General features: G+C 37.7%; 1 pseudogene across 1 annotated transcript; it reads right to left on the reverse strand.

Moving 5' to 3' along the window:
- Positions 1-7,720: 7,720 nt before the first annotated feature.
- On the reverse strand, positions 7,721-17,266 carry LOC308552413 (developmental pluripotency-associated protein 2 pseudogene; annotated as a pseudogene). The gene is made up of 2 exons: positions 17,202-17,266; positions 7,721-8,456 (listed from the first exon to the last, which is right to left on the reverse strand). The product of its transcript is annotated as a developmental pluripotency-associated protein 2 pseudogene (transcript).
- Between the last annotated feature and the right edge of the window lie 1,140 nt (positions 17,267-18,406).

The following is an 18,406-nucleotide window of genomic DNA, read 5'->3' on the forward strand; positions in this document are numbered from 1 at the left end:
TCAGTGCTGAATGCACAAATACAGTTGGAGGCTTTAGCACTCCTCTCTCCATAATCAATAAAATAACTAGACAACAAATTGAAGTAATAGACATTAGGTTACTCCACCCAATTGCAAAATACACATTCTTCTCCAGTGCATGTAAAATAATCAACAAGATAGACTGTAATTTGGGCAAAGAAAGAAAATTAAAATGCTACTAATTTCTAAAAATTGAAATCATACAAAGTATATTCTTTGATCACACTGAAATTAATGTTTAAACCAACAACAGGAAACTTCCCAAATGGGGGCTTGGAGAAAAGGGTAGAGGGCTTAAGAAGTATAAATTGGCAGTTACAAAAGTCACGGGAATGTAAAGTTCAGGATAGGAAATATAGTCAGTAATACTGTCATAAGTATGTATGGTGTCAGGTGGGTACTAGGTTTATGGAGAGATCACTTCATAAGTTACTGAATTAATTATGGAAATAAGAGGGCTTCAGGTAGGCACCATTTAGCTAGATATCCCCTGTCTCATTGTTTCTGAGGTTCCTAGCAAGAATTTGCCTGCCACGTACATTTCGTACATTTCCCTCTTCCTCAAGTACCTATAAATTACCCATTTTCTCTTCCAAAAGCTAATACCCAGTCCTCCCCTTTTCTCTTTTGTCTAAAGTGTTTTATATACCCAATGTCGCCTTGCTATCTTTGGAATTTTCATGCCTATGTGAATTCCCCATGCACATGTATTAAACCTTTTATTTTCTCCTGTTTAACACACACACACACACACACACACACACACTTATATTTGTCAAATTTTTAAATAAATAAATAATTGGGTACAGGTAACAGTAGGAATACTATTATCAGCACCCTCAATATCCAGGTTCATGTATTGAGTCTTAATACTTCCAGGGTAAAGTAACATCTGAACTGGGAAGAAATTACCCAGCAGAATGTATAAAGGGACATTTCAAACAGAAGTAAGAACAGAATCTGAAAAGGAAGCATGGTGCATGAAAGTCATATAGAAATCCATAACTGGAGCATTAAAGATAAGTTGGGAAAAGACCAAAAACTACACACTTGTTTCAAAATAAAGATGCCAGGATGACCTTTGAAATGAATTTGTATGTGCACTCCCTATTCCTTAACATATTAATGCAAAACTGCATTCTGTAATGACTCTCATTGCTCTGCACTGCACAATACAACTGTATCTGGACACAGACTCTTCAACAAACTAGCAGCGATCAAATCAGTCTTTCAACTACAATAATGATCACATGATGGACATTTCAAAGTAGTCCAGATGCAGTACAATTATGTTGGCAATTTTAGAGACAACATTAGGTTAAGTTGCTGGCAAGATAATCTATTTTTGTGTGACCATGGCACACAGCCTATATTTCCATTGAATCGGTTATTGTGATACTTTTATCAATACAACATTCCTGAGTCCAGCCTATAAGTCTTTTGTTTATTGAAATCAATTAGATACATCTATGAGATATTTAAGAAAACGTAAACCTATTATTTGGCAAATATTTAAATGATGTTGGTCACCTTATGCTGAAATACTTTGCAAGCTAAACATGTTAAGTGCAATATGCTATTACAGAAATAAAAGCATGATTTTCAGTTATTACTTCATTCCCTAGTTATATATTGAGTAAAGAGTACTAGAGAATATTATGTATTAGAGTATTATGTATAAGAGCATTAGAGCATAGTATGTCACTATGAAAACATAAATCAGGTAAGATGACATTTTCAGGAAGAGCACAATATGAGGAAGTGATTGTTAGATAAAGACATTTTCAAAGGCTTACATTGGTTGACAATCACTAAATCTAGATCTTACCTATCAAAACATGGATAGCAAAGACATATACAACAGAAATAAGTTATATTGCACATATGTGGATCCAACAAAATTTTAATAATGAAAATTAGACAATCACTAACAGATTCATTGTCCAAGAAATCGAATAAGGAATATGTTTATTAGCATGTTCCTTTCATAATATCATACAGTCATTTAAACATCTGTTCTTCCTAGAATGAGTCATAGAAATCAATTTAAATATTGCTTTATTCTTTTTTTTAATTAGCAGTAAACAAAATATCAGCCAATAAAAATCAAAACAATTAGACTTACTGGGGGATCACTTTGTAAGTTATATAAATGTCTAACCTCTATACTGTACACCTGAAACTAATATAATATTGAATGTCAATTGTAACTGAAAAATTAAAAAATGTAAATCAAAACAGAGGTAAAGACTGATGCTTAAATATGCATAAGAATTATTTATGCTAGAGGAGTAAGATAAAATATGATTAACAGGGAGAGTAAATTCATCCTGTCTTTAGAAAGAAAGGTTACGTCAGAGGCATAAGTTAATTGTGATATCAAAAATAACTGTTATAAGAGAACCACTGTTTTAGTAAGATAGTATTTTCTTTTTAATGGATGAAGACAATATTCATTTTTATTCTACCAGCAAAGACACATAAAAAAGCATATCATAAATGGGATATTAGACAAAAGCTACATAACTCTTATTCTTAATATTATTTATTCATTTGCACAGGCCCCCTTTTCCCCCTTTAAACATTTACTGAACAGATCTGCTGTGCTCAGAATTGATTTTGCTGTCTCAGCCACATTAGGCGAGATGCTTTTTGGCTTTCATCTGAATGAACAATTTTCTAATTAGATACACTGGATTTGGAGTTGGGTCAATAAAAGCTTTACTGTGGCCTTTCTCTTTCCTCTTAGAGCTCACAAAAGAGACCTAAATTCCATTCATCTTTTCACTTGCCACAGTGGAATCTTTAGCAATGCAATTATGGCTTGAATGAAGAAACATAGTGAGAAATTGGCAGAGAAACAAATAGAATTCTCTGTTTCATACTTACACCCCTGAAGATCAGTTACTTCTGGGTATGCATGTAAATTTCCCTTCCTTTAACTATTTGTTTTTGGTATGCTTTGGGAGTATACATCCTTAGCAAAGGTTTAATGTAATCCTACTGAATTTCATGTGGCTAACTCTAAAGCCATTTGCAAGGAATTCAGTTGATTGGATTCTGGTATTTAAATTTAACATTTTGAATTGCTTGAATCAAGGTGTTCTTTTCACAACTTTGAATGGTGTCATAAAAAATAATCAAATATTACAAAGTCAGAATTTTTAATATTCATAAGCATTTATAAAAATTATTTTTGAGGCCTCTACCTTGTTTTATAGACTGTGATATAAAAACCATGACAAATTGTTTTATCTGACACATTTAAACTGAAAGTAACCTAAGTCATAAACTATCAGCAGTGAATGAAAACGTTATGAAATAAATATGACTACACAAAGGATGGTAGTTCCTAAGGAAAAAGCATGGCTGTTGTGTTAATAAGTCTGATGGTGATTCCACAGCTTGAGTCCAACTGATTGTCCGCCCTCCTCCACTTGGCTCCAGAGGCCTTGCCAGCTCATTTCTGGGATGGACAATGCTTTTTGGCTCATAGATTTATTGCATCTTATCAGATGCTTTCTCTGCATAATACATGAATAAAATACTCATTTAGTTTCTGTGCTCCAAGTCCCTTTTAAAATTTCTTTCTAGTGACATAAATAATTAAAAAACTATAGAAAATTCAACAATACAGAAGAAAGAACCAGCTAGAAGAATGGCAGGGAAATATATAAACAAATATGAGATTCAATTTCTCAAAGGGAGAAAGACAACAGTGGAATTTAATGATCAATAGAGAGAAGACATGCTCAGAAATAAATAGAAGTAACAAAAAACCTAAATTAATTTATTTATTCAACAAATGTTTATTGAAGAACTATTCTATCTCAGCTACTGTTCTAGGTTCTGGAATATAATAATGTAACAATTAATGAACAAGACAGTCTGATGTCTCTGACTACATGCCCCTTAACATGACAATGAGGAAAGATAGACAGTAAACAAAAATAAACTATTCAGTATGCCAGACACTGATAGGTTCCATGGAGGTGGGGAATATGGGGGAATGGGCTGGTAGAGATTGGTATTGAACTGCGGGCCTTGGTCTTCATTAAGGAAAACATCTGACTGATGTTTATGCCTAAATATTTATTAGAAGATGAACATTTACACCCTCCTGTAAAAGCCATCATATGTATCAGCATAATTTACTAGCATTGGATTATATCCAAGAAAGAGGTCGAAAAATATGAAGATGGAAATATGAAATTCTTGGCTTACAGGAAAAATTTATTATTCCACTTCTGCCATACTCTAGGACTATAAGATTGCTAATATGAATCAAATCTCCCCAAAAATATCATAAATGATTGGTTGAAAAATATAGCCCAATGAGTATCAATTTCTTACTTAATAAACACTTGGAGGTTATATTGATGAAGGGCCAATGAAACAAACAACAAATATGAAAAAGGCAAATAGTTTCCGAAGAAAAGTGATGTTTAAGCTACGTGAATTCAGTCAGAAATAACTAAATGTGAATAGAAAGAAATCCCTGAAGATGACAAGATGTAAAAGGGAAATATTTTTACAAATTTAGAATTGACTTAGAAGGATACTGAGGTGAGAGAAAAAATAGATTTGTCTTAAGAAATAAATAACTAAACAGTTAAAGATCGTAAAGCTTACACAACTAACAAAGAGAATGCAACAGTCTGTCATTGTCAGCGGCACATAGCTATTCCAGGCAGTGAAATGTCAAGTGGGTGGAAATAAAGCCACTGGTTCATATTCAGTACCAGTTATTGAGCACCTCCCATGCGCAGGGCAATGTACTAAGTATTCATTTTCAAAGTTATTTGTTAAATATAATTCCTGTATTAATATAATCATCAGTCAGGTGGTTAGGACTATGATGTAAAGAAAGAATTATGATGTCAAGTGCTAAGCACACAATATATTTATGCACAGGATGCCTTGAAACCATGTCACAGGCTGGGAGTAGAGTGGCGGCTCTCAAACCAAACACTGCTTCAATTCAAAGCCCATGCATTCTCTGACATGAGCAGCTGAGAGCACACATGCAGGGGGAGTCAAAGGACATCCTGTGAAGAGAAAATGGCTTCATAAATGGTACAGAGATTTTTAAAATGCCAAGGAATAAGAAATATCTACACAGTCAGCATCAATTTTCTGAGAACGTACTGTGTGCCAGGAACTCTGCCTAGACAGTGAGATTTACAAAGATGAATGAAAGAGTGTTCTAGCCCTCAGGAAGCTCATCAGTCTGAGAGGGCGGGAAGAGGGGAGTAAATCTGTTACTATCATGACATGTTGCCATAAGCATGCCCGTAGAGAAGTGCACTGAATATAGGGATGGCCAAGAGGGTGAAATGATCATTTCTGTGTGCATAGTATAGATAGGCCCCAGGGTGTCCCTGATTTAGGTTTGGAGAGATGACTTGGAATTCAAACATATAAAAGAAAGGGGATATTTGAGTGAGCAACATTTTGCAAAAGCACAGACAAATGAATCCCCCAGAAGCATTAGAGGAAGAATAGGTGGTTTTACATGGTTGGAACAGAGGGTCCATGTGGTACAAGTGAACAGATGGACTTGTTAAATATTAAACATTCCAAGTTGCCTAGAACATGAATTTTAAGTAAAGGAAGTTAGAAGATACCACTGGAAAATTGATTGGTATCAAATTTTGAAAGACCTTAAACACTAAAATAAAGATTTTAAACACTAATTGGAAAGCAAGGAGAATTCATTGAAGGATTTTGAGCCAGAAAGTTTAGAGAGTGTTGCTTTAAGAAAATGTAGTTGATGAAAGTGTCCAGGACTGTTTGAAGGAGGAAAAATGGTTGTAACTGTAAGGATAGAATCAAAGGAAATTTAGAGTGATAAAGAATCAAAATTAAAATGTCAGAGAAAGGTGTCCAAGATTTTGATCTATGTTTAAACTGTAGAGGAAAAAAATAACTGTTATCAACTTGGATTATGAGAACTACTATTAGAGGAGCAAAACATTACAAATACTCAGAACAAAATTCTGTTTACACACTATTTGGTAAATATTTACAAAATAAAAAGTGAAATAATTTCACTTTTTCTTCTCTTTATAATTTTTATTTTATATGTCTTATACAATTATTTTCTGCTTCTACAGTTTCTCTAAAGAAGGCTTTGGAAGTTCAAGTCTCCATGCAACTCTTACATACGCAATTCATACATTTGATCATAAAAATCATGGAAACAGGCGCCTAGCAGCTGGCACTGGTACCTTCACAGCTGTCCTTTCTCTTCTCAGCACCTCAGGATGTGGTATTGGGCAACATACCAGTCTAGGAAATAGCCTTTACTTCCCGTGATATTAGCTCTCCTGATTCTAAGAGAAGAACAGATGTTCACCCCTCCCCCTGCTCAAAAAAGTGTGAGCGTGGGAGTATGTTCCTCATATGCTTCCATTTGCACCGACCTCCACCGCAGACAAATTTTGCCTGCCGCAGACAGAATCCCTGGCTCCAGGCCTTTCGGGGAATAAGCTGATGAGTCAGGAACTGCGACCTTGAGCGGGGATGCTTCCCTCACTGAAGGACACACTCCAGCAAACACTGTAGTTTCTCCTCCCACTGCCTTCCTCTTTGCCTTGCCCTTTAGTTCAGGACAGCCGGTTTGCTCTTGCTCAATAGAAAATTCAGTCTTCCTTCAAATCAGCACAAAACAGACTTTAATATGGGTGTTAATGGTGAAAGACATAATTCCATTTCTATTATTTCTGCTTGCCTTCCTCTTCTGCCCAAGGGTAAGTTATGATCCAATTTATCATTTATCTTAATGACATTTTGATAGTAAAAGAGTTTTTTTAATAGCAGTTTTATTTATAATTGCCAAAATTTGGAAGCAACCAAGATGGCCTTCAATATGAATGGATAACAGATTATGGTACCTCCAGACAATGGCATATTTAGTGCCAAAAAGAAATGGGCTGTCAAGCTGTGAAAAAATATGGAGGAACCTTAAATGCATATTGCTGTGAAAAAAGTCATTCTGAAAAAGCTACTGTATGATTCCAACTGTACGGCATTCTGGAAAAGGCAAAGGTCTGAATGCAGTAAAAGCATCAGTGGGTCAAGGATTGGGAGCCGGGAGTCAAATAAGAGTACAGAATTTTTAGGGCAGTGTAACTATTTTTTATGACTCTATAATTCTGGATACGTCTCATTATACATTTGTCAAAACCCATAGAATGTAAAACACAAAGAATGAACCCTAATGTCAACTATGGGCTTTCGGTGAAAATGGTGGGTCAATGTAAGTTCAACAAATTTACCATTCTGGTGCAGGGTGTTGATAGTAGAGGAAATGGGGGACAGAGTTTGGGGACTCTTACTTCCTGTTCAATTTTTCTGAAAGCCTAAAACTGCTAAAAGAATCTATTAATTTAAACAAAACCAAATTCTACTCTACATAGCTAAATACTGGAAGCAGCAGTGGCAGTCACTTTTTGGCAAACCTCAAGTACAGAATCCAGATATTCAGGCCTGTGCTCAAGGCACCAGGCTGTGCCGAGGATGTCCAGGACAGAGCACAGCGATCATTGGATTACAAGTTCATTTAGCTGCGAACTCTCTACCAGGTATTGAGAGTGCTCAAACCGGGCTGCCTTTTCTTCATTTTAATTAACCTTTCTATCTTCTGTTTATTCCTCTTAACACAGCATATTATCTTATAAGTGCAGGCCAGTAACAGTTAGAAAGAGACTGTCTTCTTGGGAGTGTCAGGCACCCAGGCCTGGCCTGCGTGGAACTGCAGGCGAACCCAACCCCTTTTGTCTGCCAAGAGAGGTCTGCCATGGACCACACACCCTCTGACAGCAGATGTTTGCAGCAGGAAGTTCTCAGCAGGAATAGGATTGGAACATGAATTCACAGCCTTGGATTGCACGGCTCTTGAAGCAATTCTTGACTATGTTGCCAGCATGGCCTCCTGAGCTGAACTTGTCATTTCAACTGTATTGGTCCCTTCCTCTCTCTTATTCATCTGACAACTTTTCTCACTGCTTGCTCTCTTGGCCACCACCTGGCATTGCTTCGAACACAACTTCACTGCAGCCTCCCGTGGTGTTTCAGCAATGCTCTTTACCCTGTCTCCACACTCCTCTCTCACTTGTTTTTCTTCAGAGTGAGTATGTTCCCTGAGCCTCAGATAAACCTCTTGTTTTCTTGCCATCAGTACTCAAATTCAGTTGTTTTTACAGTTCCACAAAGTGTTGCAACCCACTTTATTAATTGAAGGCAAAATGGCCCACAAGGGAAGGATTGGTTTGGGGCAAGCACTGAATTGTTCATTCGTTTGAGGGAGATAAACTTTATGGTTTGTCCTGAGCGTCTTCAATTTGGCTTCTGAGGGCGAAGAAACACTTGGTTCCATTTGATGTTCTTCATTACCTTTCTCATTAACAGGAACCGACGTGAGAACATACTTCCTTCATCTACTTCATGCTCAAAGAAATCTGAGATTTCCTTAAATTTGAGGTTGAGCAATTGACCCTTTACTTTTCTCAGCTATCAGAACTTGAGCTGGCCATTTCCAGGAACACTCAGAGGAAAGCAAAGCCAGCAGTGCTGAGGATGCCTGCACTTTATTCCTTTTAACCTTAGTGGAAGAGATTTTTATTAATAATTATCTTGGGCCCTCAAGTGCAGAAGATGACTTAGGACATAGGATTATTCCACTGAATGAGATTTTCTAACACTCACTTCTCTCTGCTCTCTAAAGAGTAGTTATAGGATGTGAGATCTGGAAAAATGCTATGAAAATTTTGGGGGGTAAAATTTGGTAGGATTCGAGGACATTGCTGGATTTAGTAGTCTATGTTCTCCAATAAAGATGGTGTGATCTCTTTCTCTTCTATTTCTTATTATTACTTGAAATAATTTTCACATGTGTTATCTACTCTACTATTCTCTCCGTTGTCACCCATGAACTTGGAGACCTCATTTTAGCTTTTATTAACACACTCTGTGTCTACAAATCTTGATTCCATTTTGTTGTATCATTATAAGCAGTATGTATCATTTAGAAAGTTATTTCAAGAGTTCTGCTTACTTATAGCACTCTAGGCTCTGTCTGCTTTTGAACTCTCTCTCTCACACACACACACAGGCAGAAGCTACTAATCGCGTAAAATATGCTCTAGGTTTTCTGTCCATTCAGGGTAAGGGAAAACCTAAGAATATAGTTTATTCATTGCTATGCCCAACTTGGCAGGCAATTACTAGTCATTCTTTGTGTACCTTGGAGGCAATGAACTCACATTGGAAAATATTTACTAAACTGGAATTTAAAACTTATTCAATAAAAAATAAAAAATGAGTGCACTGTATACAAAACATTATACTGAAACTGTATGTTGTATCAAAGAAACAAAGGCACAACCTCTGAAAAACCAAAAACACAAAACCAACAAAAAAACAACTTACAGCTTAACTTTTGAATAAAAAAATACAAACTCTAGCTGGTTTTGCTCAGTGGTTAGAGTGACAGCCTGCAGACTGAAGGGTCCCAGGTTCGATTCCAGCCAAGGGCATGTACTTTGGTTGCAGGCTCGATCTTCAGTCTAGTCAGGGTGCACGCGTGAGGCAACCAATCAATGTGTCTCTCTCCCATTGATGTTTCTCTCTCTCTCTCCCTTCCACTGTCTCTGAAAAGCAATAGAAAAAATATCCTAGGCTAAGGGTTAAAAAAAAATACAAGCCTAAAAATTACTCATGAATAGGAAATATATAAAATTCAAATTATGATTTTTGGTGGTCTTAGCTGTATAAGAAATGTCTTAAATTTTCTGTTAGTTGTTTTTTCTGCTATTAAGAAATGGAAAAAAAAAAAAGGAGAACAAGATTCTTGGAGGTTTACAAACAAGAAGTATTTTGATTAGAAAACAGGTAACACTTTTGAGTTGGTCAGAAATCTGTGGCCTCAAATATTTTAAGGTAATAGACATTTATATCACTTAGCAAGGTGAAGCTGCTGGGCCAACAGGAAGTAAGATACTCATCCTGAAGAACAGGCCTTAGAGGTGAAAACTCAATAGGCAACAAAGTATTTGCTGTAATGAAACCTCCTGAGGAAGAACCATGGACGTCCAGGTCCCTCTTTTTGGCAACAACATGATGGCATGAGACAACGGTGCACATCCTGCTTTCTCCCATGACACACGGAGACTCATTTTTAGATCTAAGCTGATCCCCTTTAGGTTGGGAGGGCAAATACAGTGGGACCCTCGCTGAAATGAAACTGTGGTCCAAGACACATCATTAATGTTACTCCATTACCAGCCGTGTCTACTCTGTGAGATTATCTTGCCCAGAGAACAGAAGAGAGACACTGGGGAGATAAGACTGGAGTCACTGCTTCTGACTGGTTCTTTCTTACTATTAGGTGCTTCATTTAATTGACTTGTGTGAATGACTTAGCAGGGGTAAGAAACTTTTTTTCAGCCAAGGGCCATTTGGATATTTATAACATCATTCGTGGGCCATACAAAATTATCAACTTAAAAATTAGCTATGAGAAAAGCTCCTAGATTTATTGAATTTCAATCCCAAGCTGGGGAATCAAAGCAGTGCTCCCAAATAATGAGAAACAAACGAAAGAACTAGGAGTCTTCACTCTAGAGGACACACTAGCAATACACACTCACATACACACAGGAACCAGGTTTCCTTTATTGATCAATAGCAGGTCAATAAAATCAAAAGCTGGTTCTTTAAAGAGTCTAATGTAGGAAAGAATTTTTTGCAGGAAGCTTAGAGAGGTAACATAACTATAGATATGAAAAAGATTCCTTCTGCTAAAGAAATGTAAATTTAATTGGAACTTAGAATAAACATTCAATAGAATGACTATGTTCAACAAACAGTTAAAGATAAGACAAAAAGCAATTTTAAATAACTATAATAAGTAGCCACAAGAAATCTGATAGGATTTTGGAAAGGTTGTCATTAAGAAAAAAATTTAAAAATTAGAATAACAAAAATTACTGCTAACATTTAAAAATCATAGATTCAACAGCAGAACACATTAAACTAAAAACTGAACTAGTGAACTAATGATAATGCCAGTGGGTTCCCTCAGCGGGCAGTCAAAAAGATACAGGGTCAAATAACGTGAGAGAAATGGAGGGTAGGCTCCATTTGAACGTTGATATGATAACAGTTCCTGAAGATGAGAACAGAGGGAATGAAAGAAAGAAAATAAAATAATATGTCAAATAAAGCACTAGAAAGCTGAAGAAGACAGGTCATTTTAACTAGGCTCATTCTCGTTGCCAGAATATGAGTTGATGGAAAATAAAAACAAAGAAGATTCAAAATAAATGTATCCTCTTAAACATGTGAAACACACTTTAACATAACTGGGATTACAGAGAACATCAATTTTAAAAGGAGAGATTATTTACAAAAGCACAACATACAAAACCCTGCAGAACAGGAGCAAAGTGGCACTCAGTTTTTATAATCCTAAACACACACATTAGAAAACAAAAAGGGTTCTAAAAACTAGACATTCACTGCAAAGATCAAGAAAGAAATAACAATAAGACTCAATTTATAAAGGAAGGGGTTAATTAGGATAAAAATAGAAGTAAATAAAATAAAAATACAACAATGAGAGGACCAATAATAGGTTCATAAAAGCAACCAATAGCTGGTTGTTTGAAGAGCCTAGTGCAACAAAGCAAAAAAGTTAGAGAACAGGAACAGCTTTAAGAATGGAAAAGTAACATAACTCCATGACACTTTTCATCTACAAATTTAAAAAAAGATATGAGTTGTGAGGAAAATAGGCGATAACCAGACTGGCCTGATAAGAGTGGAAAATCATAGACATTTAAAAGATTCTATCGCTTTAAAGTGCATCAAACAGCCTTATTTGCAAGTTTTTCAAAACCATCAAAGTATAGTCAAATCCCAAAATATAGAACATTTTTTAGAAAGTGGAAAAATAAGGCGAAATCTTTGAGTCAAAATGCAAATGGTTAGCATTACAAAAAATTCTAGTCTAATCTCTTGGATGAAAAGAGACAAAAATATAAATAAAACTTAAAGTACAGTTCAGCCATAGACAGAATACTACTTGTCGCTGAGGATATTTCCCCCCCAGGAATGCAAAACTTGCTCGTCTCTAGAGCATCTCGGAATATTATGAAGTAGTTCAAAAGATTTAAAGAGAAAGATGGGCTTTACTCAGGTGACGCACCTCCCGGGGCCTGAAGACCATGCACCTCCCCGAGCGGCAGCAGGCCTGGCCCATTACAGGACGAGGGGAGGGCCGTGTGAGCGCCCTCTGGTCGGGTCCAGGTTTGTTCCCTTCATCTCTGCTGAACTTGTGTTTTGGACAGTTGAAGATTGTTCTAGTTTTTTGTGCCTGTTGCTTGTGATTACTGGTGAAATACAGCCCCAAGAACTGTCACAATTCTTTTGAGAGCTGTTTACCCAGGTCTTATAATTTGTCAAGGCTGAAGAGGGGGAGGGAAAGTGGGAGAGAAGGAGGGAAGGAGCACAAGAGGGAGAGCCCTGGCCGGTTTGGCTCAGTGGTTGGAACATTGGCCCTCGGACTGAAGGGGCCGAGGTTCGACTCTGGCCAAGGGCGCCTACCTCGGCTGCAGGCTCAGCCCTGGTTGGGGTGTGTGCGGGAAGCAACCAACCAATGTGTCTCTCTCACATTGAGAGAGAGAGGGAGGTTTCTCTCTCTCTCTCTCCCTGTCTCTGAAAAAGCAATGGAAAAAATATCTTCAAATGAAGATTTTAAAAAAAATCCTTAAAAAAGAGGGAGGGTGAAAGGGAGGAAGGAGCAAAATAAATAAAATGGGATGGGGGAGAATAGGGACAATTGAAAAGAAATGAGGGGGGAAAAGCAAAGGAATCAAGAGTTCAAGTAAGGGATATCTAGGTATTTTTTAAACACCCTTGTAAATGCTAAAATGACATGAATAGATATTAAGATACGATCCATGAGATCATCTGGAGAAATACTAAAAAAGCATTACAAACATAAAGTTTAAAACCAATTCCTTAGCTTGTTAAAATGTATCTACCAGAACACTAGCATTTATGCACATCACACTTCATAGATAAACACTTCTCAAATGCAATCCCATTAAAGTTACTAATACGATTAGGTCGACCACTGTTGTGGGCATCTTTTGTCCGTCTGCTTAGCACTATTCATTTCCTCCACGAAAAATAATCCCGGTCCCTTGGGAACTGCTCCCCATGGCAACACAGCTGTACGGTGGGGATGAAGGGGGTCATCACTCCCAGAGCGTTGTTTAAGGCTGAACGCATGAGCCAGCCAAGCCAATCATTCTTTTTCAGGTTTTGTTTTCATTTTTATTTTTCTAACTGAAGCCAAAGAAGGGGATTCAGTTCCGACTAATGGCAGACAATTCGAGATATGAAACATGAAGCTTTCTGCATCTATGGGCCTGTCGATGAGGGGCGATCAATAACTGTAGAAAATGAGACTAATTGAAGAGAAAGTTCAAAATGAGTTAGTGAGAGAATGGGTCCTGGCTGCATTTCAGTTACTGGTTTAGGGTATCCTTCAGGCCAACCTGCAATGACTTTAGGTCCAGCCTCAAGCTGTAAGCTTTTTCAAGTTAAAGGTATTATTTGCAATAACAATACAAATAATACAATAACAAAATGTTATTTGCAACCAAAAAGATCCTGGCTGAAATATCACCACCACTGCTCAGTATCGATCTCAAGGAGTAAGAGGAAGACAATGAGTAGAAAAAAACATTGAATATAATAATGTAGTTATGTGTAGATGGCATTTCTATCTCTTTAGAACATAAAAAAGATCCAATTCAGAAATATTTTGAAAATATGAGATGATAATCTTGCTCAAGGTAAAATTATAAAAATCTAAACAACTTTTCCATAAATTAGCAACAAGAAATTAGACAACATAGTAGAAAATGACCCAAATGCAGCACAAACCCTATGCTCTTGGATGGGAAGACACATATTGAGATATTTATTCCATTTAAATAAATCTTGCAAATGAAACATCTTAAGCTGTTAATACTTTTTCACTTTGGGCAGAGAAGTTGGAGAGAGAGGGAAGAGAAAGGGAGAGGCAAGATCTTTTTCCTTTATCTTGTATTTTTTTGTATTTTTAAAATTATTTATAATAATTTGTTCATGCAGAACTTTTGTAATTGAAGAAAGCAACGGCACAAAAATATTTTTTAGCTTTCATGTTACAAATAACGGAATTATGTTGCAACTTGAGTAGTCAGAGAAGTGTGTGGATGGTCTGGCATGAATCCTTGCATATGAATCTGTTTATAGAATTTGCTAGGTGCTTCTCTCCTTCCTCAAACTGGAGATCAATCAGATGGTAAGTCCTCTAGGAGCAAGAAAATTTCTCATCTTTGTACCCTAATTCTTTCCACAATGTTGATACTTGATGATGTTTAATAAGTGCCACAACACTTTTAAGTGCATGTGTGGTAAAGTAGAACATAGCTATTCTGGAGATGGTGTGCTCACGTCATAAGGCCACCTGCTTTCATACTACAAAGAATCTCGGAGAGGTAAATGGAAAACACTTTTCTAAGTGAAAACTTAAAGCCTTTTGAGTTTATTATCACTTCTCAGGTGACCATCTGCTGTCATATAGAGAAATATAGGGATTGGGAGAAAGTTAGTGATTTTGGCACATGATGCAATTGATTTGAGAGGTAAGGCTGTAGACTAAATATGGAAGGATACATTCAATGTACCAGCAGTAAGAAAAACACAACCCACTTGACAGGTTCTAAAAATATATATGTATTTTTAAAATCTAGTAGATGAAGTGACTGTTAAAGAAAAAAGTACTTCCCACATTAAGCAGAATCTCCCCTAACATTCCCAGACCAAGGAGCATCCCTGGTAACAGGACATGCCACGCCAGGCCAGGTCTAGGGGCACTGCCGTCACGGCAGTGAGTGCAATGCAAGGTCAGATGTACAAATGAGAAAAATACTTCATCGGGGTCTTACTGTCGAATTAAAAATGGTATTAACTTTTTAGCACTAAGAATATTTATAATTGTTGAAAGCGTTAATAATAATCCACTTTTTTTTCTTTAGTATTTATCTAAATCTGGGGCTCGACAATGAAAATTTGCAACAATTTTTTCTGACAAGAACATTTGTGAATCACAGTAAATGCTTTACACTTAAACTGAAGATGATTTATAAAGATTATTTTTTTCTTCTAGCTGCATTCATTCATGTTTTTAAAAAGGACAATAGTGGAAAAAGGAAAATATAAACCAAAATTTGAGATTTTCTGGAAGCAGAGAGCATGCTCTCTTTGAAATAAATGAGCTGTTGATATTGTCAATAGATACTGTAAATGACATCTTCCCTTTTCTTTCCCTTTCCGACAGACAGGTTCTGCCTTGAAAACACTGGGTTGGGTCTTAGTGATTCTGATGCCGGTGATTCATGTCCAACCACAGCTGCCCCACATTCAGAACTGAGTCCACCCAAAAAGCCTGAGTCTGTGGAAAACAGAAAGAAAGAGACCCTTTGTGGAAACTATTATTTAGACAATTAAAGAGAACATTTTCATAAATATTGATGTATATTCAGCTTTTAGTGAACTGTTTCCCGTTTTATTTTATTTTTTCAATCCTAATCCAAGGATATGTTTACTGATCTTAGAGAGAAAGGAGGGGAGAGCGACAGAGATAGAGAAACACTGATGAGAGAGAAGCATCGATGAATTGCCCCCCTAAAAAACCCGATCGGGGATCAAACCCACAACCTAGGTAGGTACCCTGACCTGGAATTGAACCCACAACCTTTTGGTCTACCGGACGAGTCTCCAACCAACTGAGCCACCCGGCCAGGGTGAGTGAGCTGGTTCCCTTTTTATAATCACAATAGTAAAGCAGTAATACTAATGAATGCGAACGTCTCCTAAGCCCTTGGCCCCACGCACTGTTTTCAATATTCTACTTGTGACATTTGGTTCTCGCCACCACCATCTAGAGTAGTTGCTACGTTATCTCCATTTTATGGATGACAAAGGTGACCGATCAGTGTAGACCAGCCCCATGGGTCAGGAACTGGCCGAACGGAGGTAAAAACCAAAGCATGAAAAACACGCAAGAGCCTCTGGGCCCCTTTCTTCTTCCTTTTCTTGACCACCTCGCAGCCACACCATTCATTCCTTTGTTCATTCATTCTCAACCCTCATTTTTTCTGTCACTGTCACCCCTGCTGCTACTTTAAGAGAACCTCAGGCAGAGAGCACGTAGGAGTCCTGGACTTACAATACTATGTCATGGAATGTTACATTACTTTTTAATAATTAAAAGCTTCCAAAAGCAGCCCACTAGGTGTGGCTCAGTGGTTGAGCATCAACCTAGGATCCAGGTAATCAAGGTTCAATTCCTGGTCAGGGCACATGCCCGGGTTGTGGGCTCCATCCCCAATAGGGGGCGTGTGGGAGGCAGCCGATAGATGACAACTGATGTTTCTATCTCCCTTCCTCTCTCTGAAATCAATATATGTATATATATATATATATATATATATATATATATATTTTTTTTTTTTTTTTAAAAGAGCTTTCAATAGCAAATTTCCACACTACCTGAAGGATTGAGTGTCTCCCTCATCATTTTCCTCCTGCCACAACCTGGAGAGACTCACAATCTGTACACGACTTTTCTAAAACCTACTGGCCTCCACTGGAATGACTTGCCTTTCACTTCCCGTCTGCAGCCACTATCATCTTCAGCCTCTCCTGCTATTCCACCTCAGCAAACAGAGACTCCAATATAATTCATCTTCCAACAGCAATAATTTTCTGTTGCAATTTTTTCTTTTAGTTTGCCAAATAAATCTGATGTGACCCCTTTCCCTCTCTTTGATGATTCAGGGCTCTCCAGCTCTTCACCCTGCTCTTCTTCCAAAGTGTCCCCCTGGAACAACTCAGCTGCTAGGACACCAAAATAGGGGGGAAAGTGTACATATACAACTATGTAGACCAGTAGACGACCCCAACAAGGCTTCTTGTTATGCATTTTCATCCCTGCTTTCAAAACGACTTAGCCATCCAATTGCATATTCTGAATAAGCTCCCTCTCACAGTCCCTTTAGTGGTCATTCCAAACTCTTGCCCCTGTTCTCGGGCCCTCTGTCCCTACAGGCTCTCACCTCACACCAGATGGCTCCACTCTTATCGTCATCATGAACGCCCTCCTGATCTCCTGCTTCCCCATCGAAGCCACACCTCTCCTTATCTCCTTTATCCTGTCTCAGAGGAAGCAGGGTCCAGGCTATTCAGGTAACTGGGGCTGACATCCTGTACCCTCCAGAACTGTGGTTCATGGGTTAGGTCATCATTCCTGTGCACTTAATCTCACTTTCTAATGGCTCTTCTACATCGGCATGTAATTATTCTCTAGTCACACCTATTAAAAAGGCAACACACACCTCTTCCACGTTCCATGAATTTACATGGCTTTCTAGCTATTGCTTCAGAGCTTTCTTTCCTTTAAAAACCAAGCATCTAAAAAAATTGTTGCTCATTGTCTCTACCTCAACCCCCTAAATCCAGCGTGAGCCTCCTCTTAACAATGACCTTCAAGTAACTGCATCTGATGCCTCTTCATCCTTGGCTTTCCCTGATGCCCCTGAACTTAAGTTTCTCTATTCTTAACTCTCATAATGCCCTGGGGTTTTTTGTGTCATTGCATTTAATACACACCCTTATAGTTATCTTTCCATGTATTTATCTCATCCACTTTATTCCTTGCATGCAACACACCAACAGTATCCGCTGATATTTTCTTCTAAATATTACGTCTGCACATTGCCTCATCTTCATCCCAGTCCAATTCAGGCCATCAGAATCCTTACCCCAAACATCGATTTATTACAATAGGTTATTTATCCTTCTACCCTTACAGCACTTCCAGAATAAACTTTCTACCAAGTAAACTAACCACACTGAGTGATTGAACATATATATTTGAATTTACTCTAAGTTTCTCCGTGTTTTCAGAAAAACAATGAAAACACAAATCTATACTAAAATCATACTGGGTAGGTCCCAGAAAACAGAGCAAGGAGAATTAGAGAAATGCATGGAGCAACATCCCTGGGAAGGCAATATAAAACCTGCTGTCCACTCCCCAGGGGGGGTGTTGTCAGGTTCCCAGCACCTTCGTCAGTGAGCCAAGGCAGTCTGAAAATACAAGATGCAGCATGAAGAGAGCCTGTGCCATCACCCAGTTTTGCAGACCTGTCAGGAACTCTTAAGTTTAGGGACTTTTTTAAGTCCCTAAAATAAAAACAAGAGCTCTGCGGGGCGGGGCTCAGCGGTTGAGCATCTACCTAAGATCCAAGAGATCTCGGTT

Source organism: Miniopterus schreibersii (assembly GCF_964146895.1).
Source record: "Miniopterus schreibersii genome assembly, chromosome: 2".
Lineage (NCBI taxonomy): Eukaryota > Metazoa > Chordata > Mammalia > Chiroptera > Miniopteridae > Miniopterus > Miniopterus schreibersii.